The sequence below is a fragment of the Pyrus communis genome, chromosome 7, assembly GCF_963583255.1.
Source record: "Pyrus communis chromosome 7, drPyrComm1.1, whole genome shotgun sequence".
Taxonomy (NCBI): domain Eukaryota; kingdom Viridiplantae; phylum Streptophyta; class Magnoliopsida; order Rosales; family Rosaceae; genus Pyrus; species Pyrus communis.
The window spans coordinates 27,012,596-27,031,149 of NC_084809.1; the positions used below are offsets into that span (position 1 = coordinate 27,012,596).

The 18,554-nt window shown below is 37.1% G+C and overlaps 1 long non-coding RNA gene and 2 pseudogenes across 1 annotated transcript; 1 reads left to right on the forward strand and 2 right to left on the reverse strand.

Moving 5' to 3' along the window:
- The first annotated feature begins 2,166 nt into the window (after positions 1-2,166).
- LOC137738930 (uncharacterized) lies at positions 2,167-3,872 on the forward strand. The gene is made up of 3 exons (XR_011069077.1): positions 2,167-2,370; positions 3,106-3,162; positions 3,748-3,872. It is a non-coding gene; the product is annotated as an uncharacterized lncRNA (long non-coding RNA).
- Positions 3,873-4,396: 524 nt separating this feature from the next.
- LOC137740759 (disease resistance protein At4g27190-like) lies at positions 4,397-9,170 on the reverse strand (annotated as a pseudogene).
- Positions 9,171-11,099: 1,929 nt separating this feature from the next.
- On the reverse strand, positions 11,100-18,325 carry LOC137740387 (disease resistance protein At4g27190-like; annotated as a pseudogene).
- Between the last annotated feature and the right edge of the window lie 229 nt (positions 18,326-18,554).

Genomic DNA, 18,554 nt, shown 5'->3' on the forward strand with positions numbered 1-18,554 from the left:
AACAAACCTTATTTCATAGAAGTGGGACGCATTAGTTGCAAATGAAAGCATACAGAAAGATAAAGGAAGGTATAAATCAGCTTTTCATAAAAAATATAGTATGGTACAAGAGTCTCAAATTTCTCCATTGAGTCAATCTCATAGGAACGTATAAACCACTGATGAGTCAATCTCATAGGAACGTATAAACCACTGAAACCAACTCTAAGACCATCTCCAATGGTTGGGCTAAAATTCAAATATTTTAGTCTGGAAAATTTAGCTTTTAGCCCAGAAACAACCTTTTTTGCTCCAACCGTTCTAGCCTAAAATTTTAGCGCGGGATTATTAAAGAATGAACTTAGGCTATTTTTTTTGTTAAATTAATTTTTTTTTTAAAATAAATATGTAGACTATCATAAATTAATTTTATGAACATTTTAATCTTAAAAATTTTAAATTCCGATAAATATTGGATGGAGTCTACTCCGATTTCTGGGCTAAATTTTGCGGGGAATTTGGCCTTGGTTTAGCATTTAGCATTTAGCCTAAATTTCCCCCTTGGGTTGGAGTGGGTTTGGGGGGAAATTTTGGAGGATAATTTGGCTTTTAGCCCACTATTGGAGTTGGTCTAATGGTGGGCTAAAAGCCAAATTACCCCTCAAAATTCCCCCCCAAACCCACTTCAACCCAAGGGGAAATTTTGGGCTAAATGCTAAACCAATGTCAAATTCCCCCCAAAATTTAGCTCATAAATCAAAGTGGACTCCACTCAATATTTATCAGAATTTAAATTTTTTTAGATTAAAATGTTCATAAAATTAATTTACGATAGTCTCCATGTTTATTTTTTTTTAAAAGAATTTAATTTAACAAAAAAAAAAAAGCCTAAGTTCATTCTTTAATAATCCCGGACTAAAATTTTAGGCTAGAACAGTTGGAGTAGAAAAACTATTTCTGGGCTAAAAGATAAATTTTTCGGGCTAAAATATTTGACTTTTAGCCCAACCATTGAAGATGATTTGACCAAAAGCCTTGCAGACTTGGCAGATGAAAGTTCCAAACCAGCTGAAAGCAATCTTAATTAGTTCCTGAATCAAGGTAGCAGTACAATAAATTGTCATAGAGAGCTCGAATAAAAAGCATACTTGTAATACAAAACAGTTATGCACAAGTGAACCGTCTATCTGTACATGATCGGTTCTTCATTGCTTTATTGTAGGTGAAAATGTTATGCGAGAAAGCAAAGGAAATTCTAATGGGAGAAAGAAATGTTCAGGTGAAGATTTTGGTTTCTTTAGTCTCTTATTATGTTTGTATTACAGCACATATTTCACTGTTATTTCATTTTGTATGGGGAAAAAGCGTTTTTACTGTCCTTCATTTCAATTGGTAACGCTGGTGTGGATCTTTCAAATTATATGGGCATACAGCTATTATTATTTATTTGCATATTCTTACAACCAATATTCATGGGCAATTTCACGACCTTCCAAGATCCATGTTTGCCCATTCTTCTCGCGATTTTTATTTAGAGTAAATTATAGTAATAGTTCTTTAATTTTCACTTAATTGGAGTAATGATCTCTTAACTAAAAATTCATTATCTTTGGTTTCTGAACTTATTAAAACATGCAGTTATGGTCCCTCAACTTTGTTCTAACTGGAGAAACGTTCCCTCAACTTTAACTCAATTGGAGCAATGGTCCCTCAAACTTTAACCCAATTGTAGTAATGATCCTTTCAACATTACTCATTTTGATAAATTTTAATAAAGTTGACGAAAAAGATCATAGCTACACGTTTTTATTAGTTGATGGACCCCAATTATGGTATTTTCAACATAACTTATTTTGACAAAATTCTAACGAAGTTGACGAAAAGAACCATGACTATACATTTTGATCAGTGAGGGACCAATAGTAATGGATTTTTAAACCATTGCTCCAATTTGATTAAAGTTGAGAAACCTTTACTACAATTTACTTTTTTATTTATTTTCTGCCAAAAAGATCCTTCTGGGTTTCTCACATTTGACTAATTTGTGACTTTTTGGTTTTTTGAATTACTTTATGTATTTATGCATCTAGTTTTGTAGCTTTTTTCTGTTGTTTTCAAGATTTTAATTTGCAAATCTCCCTCCCTCCCTCTCTCTCTCTCTCTCTCTCTCTCTCTCTTTCTTCTCTCTGGACAAATTGCTTTGCTTTTTCCCCTTTTCCCTTTCCAAGTAATTTGATTTTGTATTTCAATTGTTTTTGTGTTCATCAGGACTATGCCGGTAACTCTCTCCAACCGTGTTGGATAACAACTGTGCAACTGTGTTTGATAACTTCAGTGCAATTGTGGTGGTTGAAGGCACAACTGCAAACTTAGGCTTATGGGACACTGCCGGTAACTCTCTCCAACCCAAATTCTAATTTCATCTTATATAAATGCGTTCCCCGCCCATTGTTGAGTGATTTCAGAATTAGGTTGGGTTAGGGTCTGTTTGGTTGTCTGGAAAATGTGGGAAAGAAAATGGGGTCATGGGGTTTGTTGATTTGTTGTTGGATTTGTGGGAATTGCAATTTCTAGTGGAATTTTTTTGTGTATTTTGTTAAGGAAAAAAAGTTATATACTTTTTTTGGTTTTCTGAGCCACCAAATGGGAAAATATTTCATTTTCTTTTATTTGTGTTTGTAGTGATGTAATTCAGGTTCTGTTTATTGTGATTTTAAATCAAATGCCTTACTTGGTCTAAATTTACTACAAGATCTAATCTGTATCTTGCGGGAAATGGTAAATAGGTCATTCTCGGAATGACATGAAATTAGTTATAGATGGCATAAAAAGAGGGGTTACTTCATTCGAAGAATTTATTTTGGTGAGGGAACTTTGAGCTGATTAGGTGAAGAACCAAATTGTCTTATAACATGCTTCTCATTTATTTTAAAAATGGATTGGATCCTATAAATATTTTAGCCATTGACTATAGATAAGGCGGTTGTATTGCCACTCTAAGATAAGGCAGTTGTTTTTTTCAAAATGAATTATCTGATACACATACAAAACTATCTGAACTAAAGTATAATCTGGGACTTTTACCGTCTATCTGTACATGATTGTTTCTTCATTGCTTCATTGTAGGTGAGAACGTTATGCGAGAACGTAAAGGAAATTCTAATGGGTGAAAGCAATGCTCAGGTGAAAATTTTGGTTTCTTTAGTCTCTTATTATGTGTTACATTACATATTTCACTGTTATTGCATTTGGTATGGGAAAAAAGCGTCATTATTGTCTTTCATTTTGAATTGGTGACGCTGGTGTAGATCTTTCAAATTGTACGGGTAGACACTTATTATTATTTATTTGCATGCCTGTGAAAATGCCAGTGACAATTTGTGGCGATATTCATGGGCAATTTCATGACCTTGCAGAGCTTTTTTGATTGGAGCGTTTTATTGCTTGCAATTTTGGATTACTTCAAATTATGAATGAAAAGGCTTTTTTTTATTTTTTTTATTTTTTTATTTTTTACAACATTGTTGAGAGTGGATTTTGCTTAAACTTTCGAGTTCTGAGTTTATATCATGACATTTGATATGGTTTCATTTATTTTGTGAAATTAGATACTTTTCTGTGCACATTTTTCCTTACAGTTAAGTCAATTGATTGCTCATTTGGCTGTAAATTTGACATTAGTGAATTCTGGACTTTAATTTCAATGATTACCAAGTATTAATTGGTTATTGATTAGCATTTGTTTTCTGGAATATGGACTCTGAACAGTTTAAAGGTTTTGGGAAAGGAGTGCTTTTTAATCAGGCCAATTGGGTCCTCCTGGCAATACAATGTCGAAATTTTTTAAATCCGACTCCGAGAGATTTGGCAAGATGCAAATAAGTTGTGATTGGGAAGGTAATATCATCCTAATATATTTTTCAAAGCAATTTACTTATTTGCATTTTTCAGCTTTATGTGTCCAAGATTTTTCAAGTGTTAATGAGGACCTCGAAATGTAATACATGCCATATGAGATAAGTTCACTGTAAGAAATGCCAACATATCTTTTGCATAATCACATTTATATGGGGCACTTATACAATAGCTCTCTTGCACAAAAAAATCTCTAACGATGTCAATTTATAAAGGGCACTTATACATGATATATTGGCATTTCTTACAATTTAAGAGAGCTACCATTCACATTCACATACACCATATTGATCGTTTACATATCTGGTAACCCATACCATAAACATAGTATGCCTATTTCTTATTGTATACAACCCATAATAACTTTAATATTAAAAACATAATAACTGTATTTACTTGATGGTGTATGTTTAACTAGTACGTAAAAATCACATAAAATTTTGAATATCAAAAGAATTGTGTACGAGTATGGTTACCTTCTCAATTAAAAAGAAAGGTTGTTTCATTGGCCTTGGGTGGCCCAACTCAAGCTTGTCTTGATATGTTGAAAATTCGGCAGACAAAATCTCCACACTAAGATGTTGAGTGATGGCCAATTAGAAACATGCAGTCCTGGATAGAAACTACCAAGTTGGGGCAGGTTATGAAATTCCATAAATGTTACTTTAGGGAACTCGAACTCCTCATATGCCGTTTCTGGTCCTTCTTTCTTCCCAACAATTTCCTCCAGTAAATCAAAATTCTTAATCTTCAACTTGCTTAGCTGCTTAAGATTTTTGGCCACTGAGGCGGGAAAAACATTTTTCAAACTATCACACGAGTCTATGTCAATTGAGTTTAGATTTGGGCATTCAAAACCATTCACCTGAGTGGTAGATGATGTGTCATATACCAATTGTAGTGCTTGACATTTGGATATCTTGAGATGTTTGAGTTGCCCAAAACATTTAGCCACGGAACTTGAAAACAAGAATCTTAAACTATCACATTGATGCACAGTTAAGGTTGTTAAGTTGGGTATCAAAACCTGCATAGCACAGAGCAAAATTCATGTTTATTTTAGGAAATTATAGTTTACATTGTTGTTAGTCGTATATGTTCCAAATGTGTGAATATAAAGTAAAGGTCATACAGTAAAAATGTAACCTACTAGGCTATTAGACAGCTGTATATCTTTGTACTTTCGTTAACTAGCAAAGAACAGATGAGACGAAGAGAATGGTACCTTTCTTGACTGTTAATTCGCGGTGGTTTGGATGGAAAACGGCTCAAAAGTGCCTAACTCGAGACCAAGATAGTCACTTTTGAGCCGTTTTCCGGCTAAACCACAACAAGCTAGCCATCGAGAAGGGTACCATTCTCTTCGTTTTGTCGTGAAGTATGATTTTTGTTTTTAAATCACATGATTTCATTGAGTATTGAAGAAGTAATGAATGTTTAAAGTTTACCTAGTTTCCGAAGAGTTTTCTAGTTTTCCCGCGAACCAGTCACCTTTCATACTATTTTCCCGACATCTTCGGCAACCATTGTGCTTCCAAATAGGTATAATCTTATTCTAGACTTTCCTATCTTCATTTTAATATATTATGGGTTGAATTTGGTTAAGAAACGATTGAATTACGAAGCTTTAAAAATTGCAAAAAGAGTTCTTAACGGAATGACCAAAATGATGGATGATGGACAATCTCATGGACCATTTCTATTGATTTTCAATCTTAGGGACCAAAGTGATGTGTTAAGCAAATCTCAATGACCATTTTGGCTAAAAAGCCTCAAAAATTTTAAAACAGAGCGGCCATATGCATAAATGGGTGCAGAAGATTGAACTTGATGGGAAAAAAAAATCTTAATATCAAAACCTAATAACATAATATATCATTTAAATGGTTTTTGCTTATTGAAAGAAGAATAAATCTTAAGCATTTGTATCTTTTTTCTAATTGAAAGAAAAAGAGTAAATTGTAACACTGGTCCATCAACTAAAAATCCATTACCATTAGTCCCTCAATTTATCAAAATGTGTAGCTATAGTCATTTTCATCAATTTCGTCAAAATTTTGTCAAAATAGGTTATGTTGGAATATCCATTTATATAATAAGGGTCCCCAACTGATCAAAGTGTGTAATTATGGTCATTTTCGTCAACTACAACAAATTTTTTGTCAAAATGAATTATGTTGGAAGGACCATTGCTACAATTGGGTTAAAGTTAAAGGATTATTTCTCCAGTTGAATTAAAGTTGAAGGACCAATGGTAATGGATTTTTAGTTGAGGGACCATTGCTCCGCTTGAGTTAAAGTTAAGGGACCATAGCTACAATTTACTTAAAGAAAAAAGAAGAATTATATGTCAAAATTCGAAGAAGAAACCTATTTGGAGAAGGAATCATGCAACCATTTTGCTAGAAAAATAACTAAGAAAGTACCTCCCAATTATTGAACAGTCTTGGTGGTCCACCAACTTCATCCTCTGTAAAGATTTCATCGGCTTCTGTAGCAATCGTTAATTGCTTGCCTTTGGAAGAGAAACCAATAAGCTTTGGTAGATTTCAGAGTGTCAAAGATTTTAACTTTCGGAAAGGCTCGCCTATAAGTTGCCCATAACATACACTTTCCAAACTCACAAGATCTTCAAGAGCTAGAGATTCCACGTTGGAGAAGGCATTATCAGAATAACTCCAATTGACGAAGTTAATGACATATTTAACTTCGTCGTTGTTTTGGACATAGAGATGCTTCAGTTGTTTAACAGCTTCACTGTCAAATAGATAGGAAATAATATTCACTCTCCATCCTATCCAAGTACAACTGCTCACATTTCTTTACCAACAACTTTATACCTCGGTCGAATTGATTTCTCCTGGTGAGTTTGAGTTTTAGCATGTTAGAGGAGGTTGGATAGAAGTTAGGATATGTCCAACAATCACCGATAAGTATGGTGTATCTTTCTAACTTATCGGAAAACAAGTTGGTTGGAAGAAGGTTAGCATCTGGAATATGTATGTATAATACGGACAGATTAGATAAGTGCTTCAGCTCTGAAACGCTAGCATTACTTCTGCCATCGACCAAACCTTCACCCTCCCATTGCTTGAAGCTTTCTATCCCCACCCTCAAGTCTTCTAGTCTTGTCAAGCTTGATATAACACCAGGTGAGATCACAAGAAGTTCAAAGCAACCGGTCAAATCCAATAATTGTAGGCTAGTCAATTACCCTATTTCTTCGGGCAACTCTTTAATCTTGGACTCTAGAAGGCTAAGAATTTTCAAGTTTGTTAGCTTTCCAACAAGAGTTATGTCTACCAACTCGCACCGATCTAAACACAATGTGTGGAGATGCTTTAGGGAGAGAAGAGACGGAGGTAGTGACATCTAACACTTTGAGTTCTTTCATCCCTTCAAAACATTTGCTTGGGATTTCTTGGGAGTCGCCAATATCATCATTCTCCAAGATCAACAATTTTAATTCTGGGCATTCCCAAGGTACTTTAGGAAGCTTGGGGATCTTGCAACATTTTAAGGACATCCTCGTGCATTTTTTAAGGAAATCCTCAGTTGGCCATTCTTTCCCCTCATCTCCATCTGCTCTGGAAAAGGCCTTTTGATCATCAGATGCAATCCGGACAACAACATCTCGTACAAGGTCATGCATTCTAACAGTCTCATCATCATAACTGTCCAGCAATAGGCAAGAATTTTTTAGTTTTTTAACCATTCGATTCAATGAATTCCATGCCTCTTCCACTGTCTCAACATTTTTTATCAAACCCAAACCCATACTATACTTTAACAAGTCATTGAGAAAATTGCAGCAACTCCCACAAAGCAAGAACAATTGCTTAAGCTCTTGATCCTCCAATTGTTCGTAACTCCACTTTAGAGCCAAGAATGCTTTTTCATTCAATTATGTCTTGTCAAATCTTTTGAAACTTCTCAACGCATCTTTCCATTCCCTCAAAGTACCATCCCTTAAAGCACTTGCAACTGCAACAACCAAAACTGGCAAACCTCCACATTTCTTTGCTAGTTGGGTTGCTTATTTTAGTATACGATTGTCTTTAACGATATTACCTGCCATCTTCTCGAACCAACTCCAACTTTCGTTTTCTTTTAAAAATCCAAGTTGAAAATCTTTTTGTGTACGCATATCATGGAATAAAACTTGTCTTTCTCTAGATATCAACAATAACTTACAATTCGGCACACCGATGAGTCCTACAGCCTCAAAGTCAATTCCTTCCAAAACATCGTCTAAAATGACAAGAGGCTTCCCATCTTTTATCCTAGCCTGTAGGAGATTCGCCCTTGTTCCCATATCCACAGATTCATCAACGTCCATCCTCAACTTTTTGGAAATTTCCTTTTGAATTGTTTCGTTGTCTTTTTTTTCTTTTACATTTAGAATTATAACCACAACATCAAATAACTTCTCTTCCATAGCTTCTCTGTAAACCTCTTTGGCAAGTGTTGTCTTCCCAACGCCCTCTAATCTGTACACACCAATCTTGTTGATATCAGGTTTTTTTAGTTCCGTAATGATATCCTTCACCATTGAAGTCCTTGATTCAAAGGCCATGTACTCATCGCAGGCTATGGCAGATATGTCTTCCACGGCAGCATTGTAAGAAATACTGGCAAACTCTTTTTTATTTTCATGTTCTTCAATCTTTCTCACCAATTTAGCTGATTTTCTGATGAGCTGATGATAGGATATCAGGTTAGGACATATATAGAGACACTTTGTCTTTGCACGGCGGTGGCCTTCCTCATCCAATAATGCTTCTGCCTCTTGAGAGATCTCATCCGCTTCTGTCTGCCAGTTTCGGACATCCTCTTCCACCCTTTGATTAACTCTTCTTTCGACTTCCTCAACTGTATGCTTCATCCTAACTTTGGCAGCATCAAAATTCTTCAATGTACTCCTTAGATCTTTAAGGTTGCTTTTGTAGAAAATGACATAACTCACTTGCCGTCCAAGTGGTCTAACTGTGTAGTCAATTATTGTAGGAATAAATGCAGTGATTATCTCCATCGCCATGGCACCTTCAGCTTACCAATTCGTCTGCTTTTTCTATCTGTTGAATATATACGAATCCAAACAAAAAATTTAGGATGCGAGAAAGGTATCTTTATTTATTTATTTTATTTTATCAAAGCAAATGAAATTTAAAAAATGAAACAATAGGTCATACCTTAACTCATGATCAAGACTAGGCTTGAAGAAAAACAGAGCAGTATGCAAATCTTTTGGTTTTCTTTTGCTTTTGGAGAAATCTGCATAGTAAAAGCAAAAAGAAGGTTATACCACACTTGCAAAGTAGAAGTCGAGATGAACAAGTTTTCATATACAATATCCACCTCATTTCTGTACCCCAAATCATTTCTTCCCAAAACATCACCTACGGTAACAAGTGTTCTTGTCTGCTCAATGATCTTATTGTTTTTTTATGCTCAATATCCACCTCATTTCTGTACCCCAAGTCCAATGTGAGATAACTTGCATAAGAATCTTTTTCTTCAAGCTCTCAAAATTACTCCCCTCCATTGTAGAAAGATGGACGTGGTCGAGTTTTGACAAGGAGAAGTTGCACCTGTGAATTTTGGTTCTTTATCGAAACATATATTTTTTTTTTTTTTCCTCTCTTTTTTTTTTTTTTTTTTTTTGAGGGAGGTAATGGAGATTGTACGGTCAGACAAATTGATCAAGGTATGGATGACAAGGATTTGATATGAGCAGGCAAGAAAGCGGCTATCAACATTGAAACATGAGTGGGGTGTATTTTTGTGGGATCACAGAGAAACTTGGATTAATCAACACAACCACAACAAACACTTATTATCTCATGCTCTCTATTTTATAGCAAAGTTTTAGCTAAAACTATTTAAAAAAAAAAAAAAATCATTTTAGGAGCTCTCTTAAAAAATTGTACTCCAACCAATGGAATCTAGCTTTCTTTCCAAACGAAAAAGAAAAATATACACATGTGTTTGGGCCCAAAATAATAGTTGGGCCGAGCATACAATTGGGCTCGGCCCAAAGCTATGTTAACTACTATGGGTTGCCTGATAGATTCTGGGCCAGTTAGCAGGGGCGGTCGAGTCCTATCTTAAGAATGAATAATTCAAATAAACAAGAAGGTCGAGGAAGTCCTGGGGCAACCAAGATTCCCGGTCAGCGAAGAATAAAGCCTCGGAAGAGGGGAAAGTTCAAAATCCTAATGGGAGTGGGTTTGTTCGAAGCAAAGTTGGAACAGGACAAGGGCTCCCAATCCAAATAAGGGCGCGATTCGGTTTCAAAGGAACGGGTGCTATAAATACAAGAAATCATGCAACAAAAAGGACTTTCAATTCAGCATACAATTGCCCTGCGCAAAGCCTCTCAAATACCTTGAGATTTCTTCCTTTTCTTTTTCTGCCAACATACCTTCAGTCTGGATAGACAGCACTGTGGAGGCACCCGGCGAACACCTTCAGTTTGGATAAACAGCACTGTTGTCGCAGAATCAGCCGACCAAGAAGCACCTTCAGTTTGGATAAACAACACTGCGTCAAGGCTGACTGGTTACCTATCTGAGTCTCGGCCGAGAAGGATTTTCGAACCCTTGTTGGTAGAGGTCACCTTGCTAGCCTTCTCGGCGTAGTAAGGTGTTGCGAATTACGTTATTCGGCGTACTGGACGCCGAGTGATTTTATGATTGGATACTCACAAGTGAGTTTCAGAGTTCGGCATTCTGACGGCCGAACTACATTCACCATCAAGACATACATCACATTTGAGTACCTATGTCCATACAGTTTGGTGTCGATTCAACGTGCCTATACTCTTACGAATATAATCACAGTGACCGAATCGGGCGCCAACGATTTGTGAACTTCGCAAAATTAGTTGCCTTGTCTTCAGGCTCTAGAACCCAGAGATCGAGAGCGTTCCTTCCTCGGTCGCAGTCGCAAGATAAAGAAGTCAACAACGCGCTTAACGCGACATCAACGAATTTTACTCCTTGGCCGAGCTCGGCCGACGAGTTGGCACGCCCCGCATTCAACCGAAGAACGTAGTTAGCTTATTAGTTACCCGGCCTGCGCGCCACGTAGGTTTTGTAATTTTTAGAGTCAACAACATGACACACATCCAGTCAGAAGATGCGATTCGATTGATTCAATTTTAGTAAAGAATAAGAAGCACTCTCTAGTACAAAGCAGTTTCAGTAGACAAGTGCATACAAGCACCAGTTCAAATGCATCAATGTTTACAGAAATCACACTAGCATTATTTCCCAAACACAAATACCGAAAATGTAGTGAACAGAGCTCCTAATACAAATCACACTTTTACCACGAAACATTAACAAGTCAACACAAGTGTAACATGACTCGGAATATGTATCAGTGCCTACCCAAATCACACAAGTTTCTGGGATAGTTTTTCCGTTGATGCCGTAGCTCGCAGGCTTATATCAAACAAGATGAAATCGGCCTCGGATACGAAGCTGGGCACAGACCGTTGAGGGGTGAACAGAGAATAGTCACAGCAAGTAACACCCAACTAGCAACCACAATAACGCTAAAGCCAATATAGCCTGCATCTTCAGGATCTCCAATGCCCCTGATTCAACCACCACAGTAACGCCAAAGCCAAAAAGGTCCAAGCAATCATATAACCAAGGCTAGAACTGGCCTCTAGCCCACAGAAATCACATAACCAAGGCTTCTTCCTTGAGGAGGAAGCTTTGCCAGCTTAAATCCAATATGGCGGTCACTGACAATAAGAGTGGTGCCCATCTTGTTCTTGGAACTATGACTAACAGTCATAGCACGACATCAAGTAGCATAGTTGTCTCTATCCAAAAAATATGGACATACCAATGTGATTTCTGGGGAATGTGTTGTGTGGTCCAATAGATCAGAGAGCCTTCTAGTCTGCTCCCCAGGATGATATTTCTTCCTTTAAAAGGAAAAACAAAAGAAAGAAGAATATAACACACAAACAAGCAATCACACACACCCGGAAAAACTTAACATGCCAGCCAAAAAATGAGGATCCCTCTTTGGTAGAGAGTGTTGCAATTGTAACATCTCAATTTGTATCTGCAATCATCAGCTGGTCCTGTAAAAATATATATTTAGTTGACGATTACAAACAACCACACAAACTGTTCAATAAGAAATCTGACTGAAGAACTACGAATAAGATGAATAAATCAGACTTTTAATTTTAACGGTTCAAGGTTCAGAAAAAGAAGAAAAATTGGAGAGTGAAATTAATAGATTCTTAATTAGTGAATGAAGAACTTACGGTTTGATCACGATCATTCTCCTTTGAATCACTTAGCTTCAGTACATCATCAGTTTCCTCTGCTATTTGTTGTCTTTCTGGTCTTGGATCACTTTGGAGTAACCCATCAGGAGAAATCTTTAACTTGATCAGCTGGCAGTCCTCGACAATCAAAGTGGGTAAGGATGGGACTTTGAAAATGCAATTTCCCGTGCAAAATCCTTGCAGACTTGGTAGACCAGAAAGTTGCAAATGTTTCAAGCAATTGAAAGTAATCTCATTTTCTGAATCATTTTCGTTGCTTGCCACTATTTCTACCATTCTTTCACAGCACTTAACTACCAACTCCCGGAGTTGCTGCAAATCCTTAGCCACAGAATAAGGTATTAAGTATTGCATTCCGTGACAGCTCCATATGGCCAAAGCGGTTAGATTCCGAAAGGATATCAAAGTTGAAGCTAGATTCTCTAATCTGCCACATTTTTCTAGGCATAGAAATTCCAAGTTTGGAAAAACAGGGCCCCCTGGTTGGGAGTTCTCCTTTCCTAGATGTATCAGCTCCGGCATATTGCGGAGCCGCAAACCCTTTACATGTGGGAGGGTCTTAACTTCATGTATTTCCCCGCTACTACTTCCTTGGTGGTCGTGGACAATTAATTCTTTCCAAGGAGCAGAGAACACACAGAGCTCTTCAATGTTCTGTAAATTCTCAAAGAAATCATCCGACTTGGGATGTGAAGTAGCAAAACCAATTCCTTTTAGTTTTCTCAACAACTCTGCCGGGAGTGGACCATACAAAATCTCTGTGTTCTCGTCCAAAACCAAGTATTCCAGGTTGAGGAATGACTTATCCTGAAATATAATCAACGGTAAGAGCATGCTTTAAAATATTTTGAAAAACTGGACATCACATAATAACTTTAATATTAAAAACATAATAACTGTATTTACTTGATGGTGTATGTTTAACTAGTATGTAAAAATCACATAAAATTTCGAATATCAAAAGAATTGTGTACAAATATGGATACCTTCTCAATTAAAAAGAAAGGTTGTTCCGTTGGTCTTGGGTGGCCCAACTCAAGTTTGTCTTGATATGTTGAAAATTCGGCAGGCAAAATCTCCACACCACCGCATTTTGTGAACTTTAAGATGTTGAGTGATGGCCAATTAGAAACATGCAGTTCTGGATAGAAACTCCCAAGTTGGGGCAGGTTATGAAATTCCATAAATGTTACTTTAGGGAACTCGAACTCCTCATATGCGGTTTCTGGTCCTTCTTTCTTCGCGACAATTTCCTCCGGTAAATCACAATTCTTAACCTTCAACATCTTTAGCTGCTTAAGATCTTTGGCCACCGAGGCGGGAAAAACATTTTTCAAACTATCACATGAGTCTATGTCAACGAATTGTAGATTTGGGCACTCAAAACCATTCACCCAAGTGGTAGATGATGTGTCATATACCATTTGTAGTGCCTGACATTTGGATATTGTGAGATGTTTGAGTTGTTCGAGACATTTAGCCATGGAACTCGAAAACAAGAATCTTAAACTATCACATTGATGCACAGCTAGGTCTGTTAAGTTGGGTATCAAAACCTGCATAGCACAGAGCAAAATTCATGTTTATTATAGGAAATTGTAGTATACATTGTGGTTAGTCATATATGTTCCAAATGTGTGAATATAAAGTAAAAGGTCATATATAAAAAATGTAACCTACCAGGCTATTAGACAGCTGTATATCTTTGTACATTCATGAACTAGCAAAGAACAAATTGGAGTAAAAAAAACTATATCAATTTTATAGGGCCAAATTTATGTCAATTTTATTCCAACTTTAAACTAGTTATTTTTCGATCAAATAAAAAACTATTTTATTTAAATTGATGCCAAAAACATATTATTGTGAATATTTTTAATGGTAAATGATGAATTATCTCTGATGATCGAGTTCATATTTTTTGCACTCAAAATAAGTGCGACTCGTCTTTGACATGTTTCATTAGTTGACACCGGTCCATAATCTAAACCCTAAAATAACCCTGTCCTCCCAGTAAAATTAAATAAAAATAAAAACAAAAGTAAGAAAAAAGAAGCCGCCCATCCTCCTCTCTGTCTCACTTCCCCAAACTAAACAGCAGCAATATCAATTGCCTCTCCTTCACACTTTAAATCCATAAATCAAACCCAAAAGCCTCGCCCTTCAATTTAATTGCTCCTACAAACAATAGGGGACGACCAAATCTGGGAATATTGGCTGTCAGATTTGTGAATATAAGCGTCTCCCCTGACGCACCATCGACCATCTCCTATTGCAAATCCTTGGGTCCTTGCCGTTCACCGTGCAGCCCACCGAGAATCTACTTCACCGTTCCCGCGAGCTCCTTCGGCCATGGATCTGTTCCTCATAACCTTGGCTATCTCGATGATGTCATCAAGGGAGATGCTGCCGCTGTGCTTGAAGAGGTGGGGGTCCGTGAGGAAGGAGGGTGCGGTGATTGGTGGCGTTAGGAATGAAGGGGAATGGGAGAGGTACCCACTACGCTGGCTGGGCTACGATCTGATTGTTATGTTTTTATTTTATTTGGAGTTATCGCCGTTAGGTTTTGTTGAGTGAATGGACAGATTTTCAAATTTTAAAAAGGTCACAGAGCGTCTACATCCATAAATAAGTGCAGAATATTTGAACTCATTAGTTGAATGCTCTGGGAATAAAACATCTTAATTTCAAAACCTAGGGAAAAACTTGTGTAGAGCTTGATTTGACCATGCTGAATGATATTACACCGGCATTCCTTACTTGCCATGTGTTAAACCAAAATGATAAAAGACTCTCATTAAGGAAGGGGAATGGGAGAGCCGGAGAGTTTGGATGAGTGAATGGGAGAGGTACCCACTACGCTGGGCTACGCTCTGATTTTTTGTATTTTTTTCTTTACTTCATTTGGAGTTTACTCCCTTAAGTTTGGATGAGTGAATGGACAGATATCAAAATTTTTAAAAAATCACAGAGCGGCCGTATACATAAATGGGTGCAGAAGTTTTGAACTTGTTAGAAAATACCTAAAAAAAAATCTTAATATCAAAACCTAATAACATAATATATTATTTAAATGGTTTTTGCTTATGGAAAAAACAAAATCTTAAGCATTTGTATCTTTTTTCTTATTGAAAGAAAAAAAAAAGAATTATATGTCGAAATTCGAAGAAGAAGGCTATTTGGAGAAAGAATCATGCAACCATTTTGCTAAAAAAGTAACTAAGAAAGTACCTCCCCATTATTGAACAGTCTCGGTGGTCCACCAACTTCATCCTCCGTAACGATTTCGTCGGCTTCTGTAGCAATCGTTAATTGCTTGTTTTTTGAAGAGAAACCAATAAGCTTTGGTAGATTCCGAAGTGTCAAAGATTTTAACTTTCGGAAAGGCTCGCCTATGAGTTGCCCATAACATACACTTTCCAAACTCACAAGGTCTTCAAGAGCTAGAGATTCCAGGTTGGAGAAGGCATTATAAGAATAACTCAATTTGACGTAGTTAAACACATATTTAACTTCGTCGCTGTTTTGGACATGGAGCTGCTTCAGTTGATTAATAGCTTCACTGTCAAATAGATAGGAAATAATATTCTCAATCTCCATCCCATCCAAGTACAATTGCTCACATTTCTTTACCAACAACTTTATACCTCGGTCGAACTGATTTCCACTTGTAAGCTTGAGTTTTAGCATGTTCGAGGAGGTTCCATAGATGTCAGGACATTCCCAACAATCACCGATAAGTATAGTGTATCTTTCTAACTTATCAGAGAACAAGTTGGTTGGAAGAAGGTTAGCATCTGGAATGTGTACGTCCAATGCGGATAGATGAGATAAGTGCTTCAGCTCTGAAACGCTAGCATTACTTCTTCTGCCATCGACCAAACCTTCACCCTCCCATTGCTTGAAGCTTTTTATACCCATCCTCAAGTCTTCTAGTCTTGTCAAGCTTGATATAACACCAGGTGAGATCAGAACAAGTTCAGAGCAACCGGTCAAATCCAATAATTGTAGCCGAGTCAATTGCCTTATTTCTTTGGGCAACTCTTTAATCTTGGACTTTAGGAGGCTAAGAATTTTCAAGTGTGTTAGCTGTCCAACAAGAGTTATGTCTACCAACTCGCACCCATCTAAACACAATGTGTCGAGATGCTTTAGGGATTGAAGAGATGTAGGTAGTGACTGAATACTGAATTTGGTTACATCCAACACTTTGAGTTCTTTCATCCCTTCGAAAAATTTGCTTGGGATTTCCTCGGAGTCGCCAATATCATCATTCTCCAAGACCAACAATTTTAATTCTGGGCATTCCCAAGGTACTTCAGGAAGTCTGGGGATCTTGCAACATTTTAAGGACATCCTTGTGCATTTTTTAAGGAAATCCTCAGTTGGCCATTCTTTCACCTCCTCTCCATATGCTCTTGAAAAGGCCTTTTGATCATCAGATGCAATCCAGACAGCAACATCTCGTACAAACTCATGCATTCTAACAGTTCTATGGTCGTAACTATCCAGCAATAGGCAAGAATTTTTTAGTTTTGCAACCAGTGCATGCAATGAATTCCGTGCATCTTCCACTGTATCAACATTTTTTATCAAACCCAAACCCATACTATACTTGAACAAGTCACTGAGAAAAATAGTACAGCTCCCCCCTGCAATAACTCCACATAGCAAGAATAATGGCCTAAGCTCATCACCCTTCAACCGATTGTAACTCCACTCTATAGCAAATTTTGCTTTTTCTGCTGGTCCGTCCTTGTCAAAGCTTTTGAAGCGCCTCAAGGCATCTTTCCATACCTCTAAACGACTATCTTCTCTTGAAGCCCTTGCAACCGTAACAACTGAAACCGGCAAACCTCCACATCTTCTTGCTAGTTGAGTTGCTACTTTCCGTATACGGTCGTCTTTAACCACGTCACCTGCCATCTTCTCAAACAACCTCCAAGTTTCTTCTTCACTTAAAAGGCCAAGTTGGAAACACTTTTGCATGCCCATCCCAGAGAGAACTGTTTGATCTCTAGAGGTTAACAATAAATTACAAGTTGGCACGCCAACAAGTCCCACAGCCTCCAAGTCAATTATTCCCAAAACATCATCTAAAATTATAAGAGTCTTCCTATCTTTTATCTTGGCCCATAGGAGATTCGCCCTTGTTCCCATTTTCAGAGATTCATCAACGTCCCTATCAAACTTTTCAGCAATTTCTTTTTGAATTTCTTCGTTGTCTTTTTTTTCTTTGACATTTAGTATTATAACCACATCATCAAATAACTTCTCTTTCACAGCTTCTCTGTAAACCTCTTTGGCAAGTGTTGTCTTCCCAACGCCCCCTAATCCGTACACACCAATCTTGTTGATATCAGGTTTTTTCAGTTCCGTAATGATATCCTTCACCATTGAAGTCCTTGATTCAAAGGCCACGTACTCGTCGGAGGCTATGGCAGATATGTCTTCTAAGGCAGCATTGTAAGAAATAGTGGGAAACTTGTTTTTATTTTCATGTTCTTCAATCTTTCTCACCAATTTAGTTGATTTTCTGCTGAGCTGATGATAGGATATCAGGTTAGGACATATATACAGACACTTTGTCTTTGCACGGCCTTCATCATCCCATAATGCTTCTGCCTCTCGAGAGATCTCATCTGCTTCTGTCTGCCAGTTCCGGACATCAGCTTCCACTTTTTGATCAACTTTTCTTTCGACTTTTTCAACGTCATGGTTCATCCTTTGTTTGACATCATTAAATTTCTCCAATTTACTCCTTAGATCTTTAAGGTTGCTTTTGCAGAAAATGACATAACTCACTTGCCGTCCAAGTGGTCTAACTGTGTAGTCAATTATTGTAGGAATAATTGCAGTGAGTATCTCCTTCGCCATGGCACCTTCAACTTACCAATTCGTCTGCTTCTCCGATCTGTTGAATATATACGAATCCAAAATAAATAAAAAATTCAAGATACGAGAAAGGAATCCTTTATTTTCAAAGCAGATGAAATTAAAAAAAAATAAAAAATCAAACAATAGGTCATACCTTAGCTCATGATCAAGGCTACGCTTGAAGAAAAACAGAGCAGTATGCAAATCTTTTGGTTTTCTTTTGCTTTTGGAGAAATCTGCATAGTAAATGCAAAAACAAGGTTATTCCACACTTGCAAAGTAGAAGTCGAGACCATGAACAAGTTTTCACATACAATTATTATACTAAAAAAACTTGCTTGGTACGGAATTTAGGTAACTGTTTTCAAATCTTAAAAAGTATGAAAAAATATATAATCTGCTTTTACTTTCACTGAGGCATTTTAACAAACACCATATCTGCCCGGTTAAAGCCGGTGCATGAGGC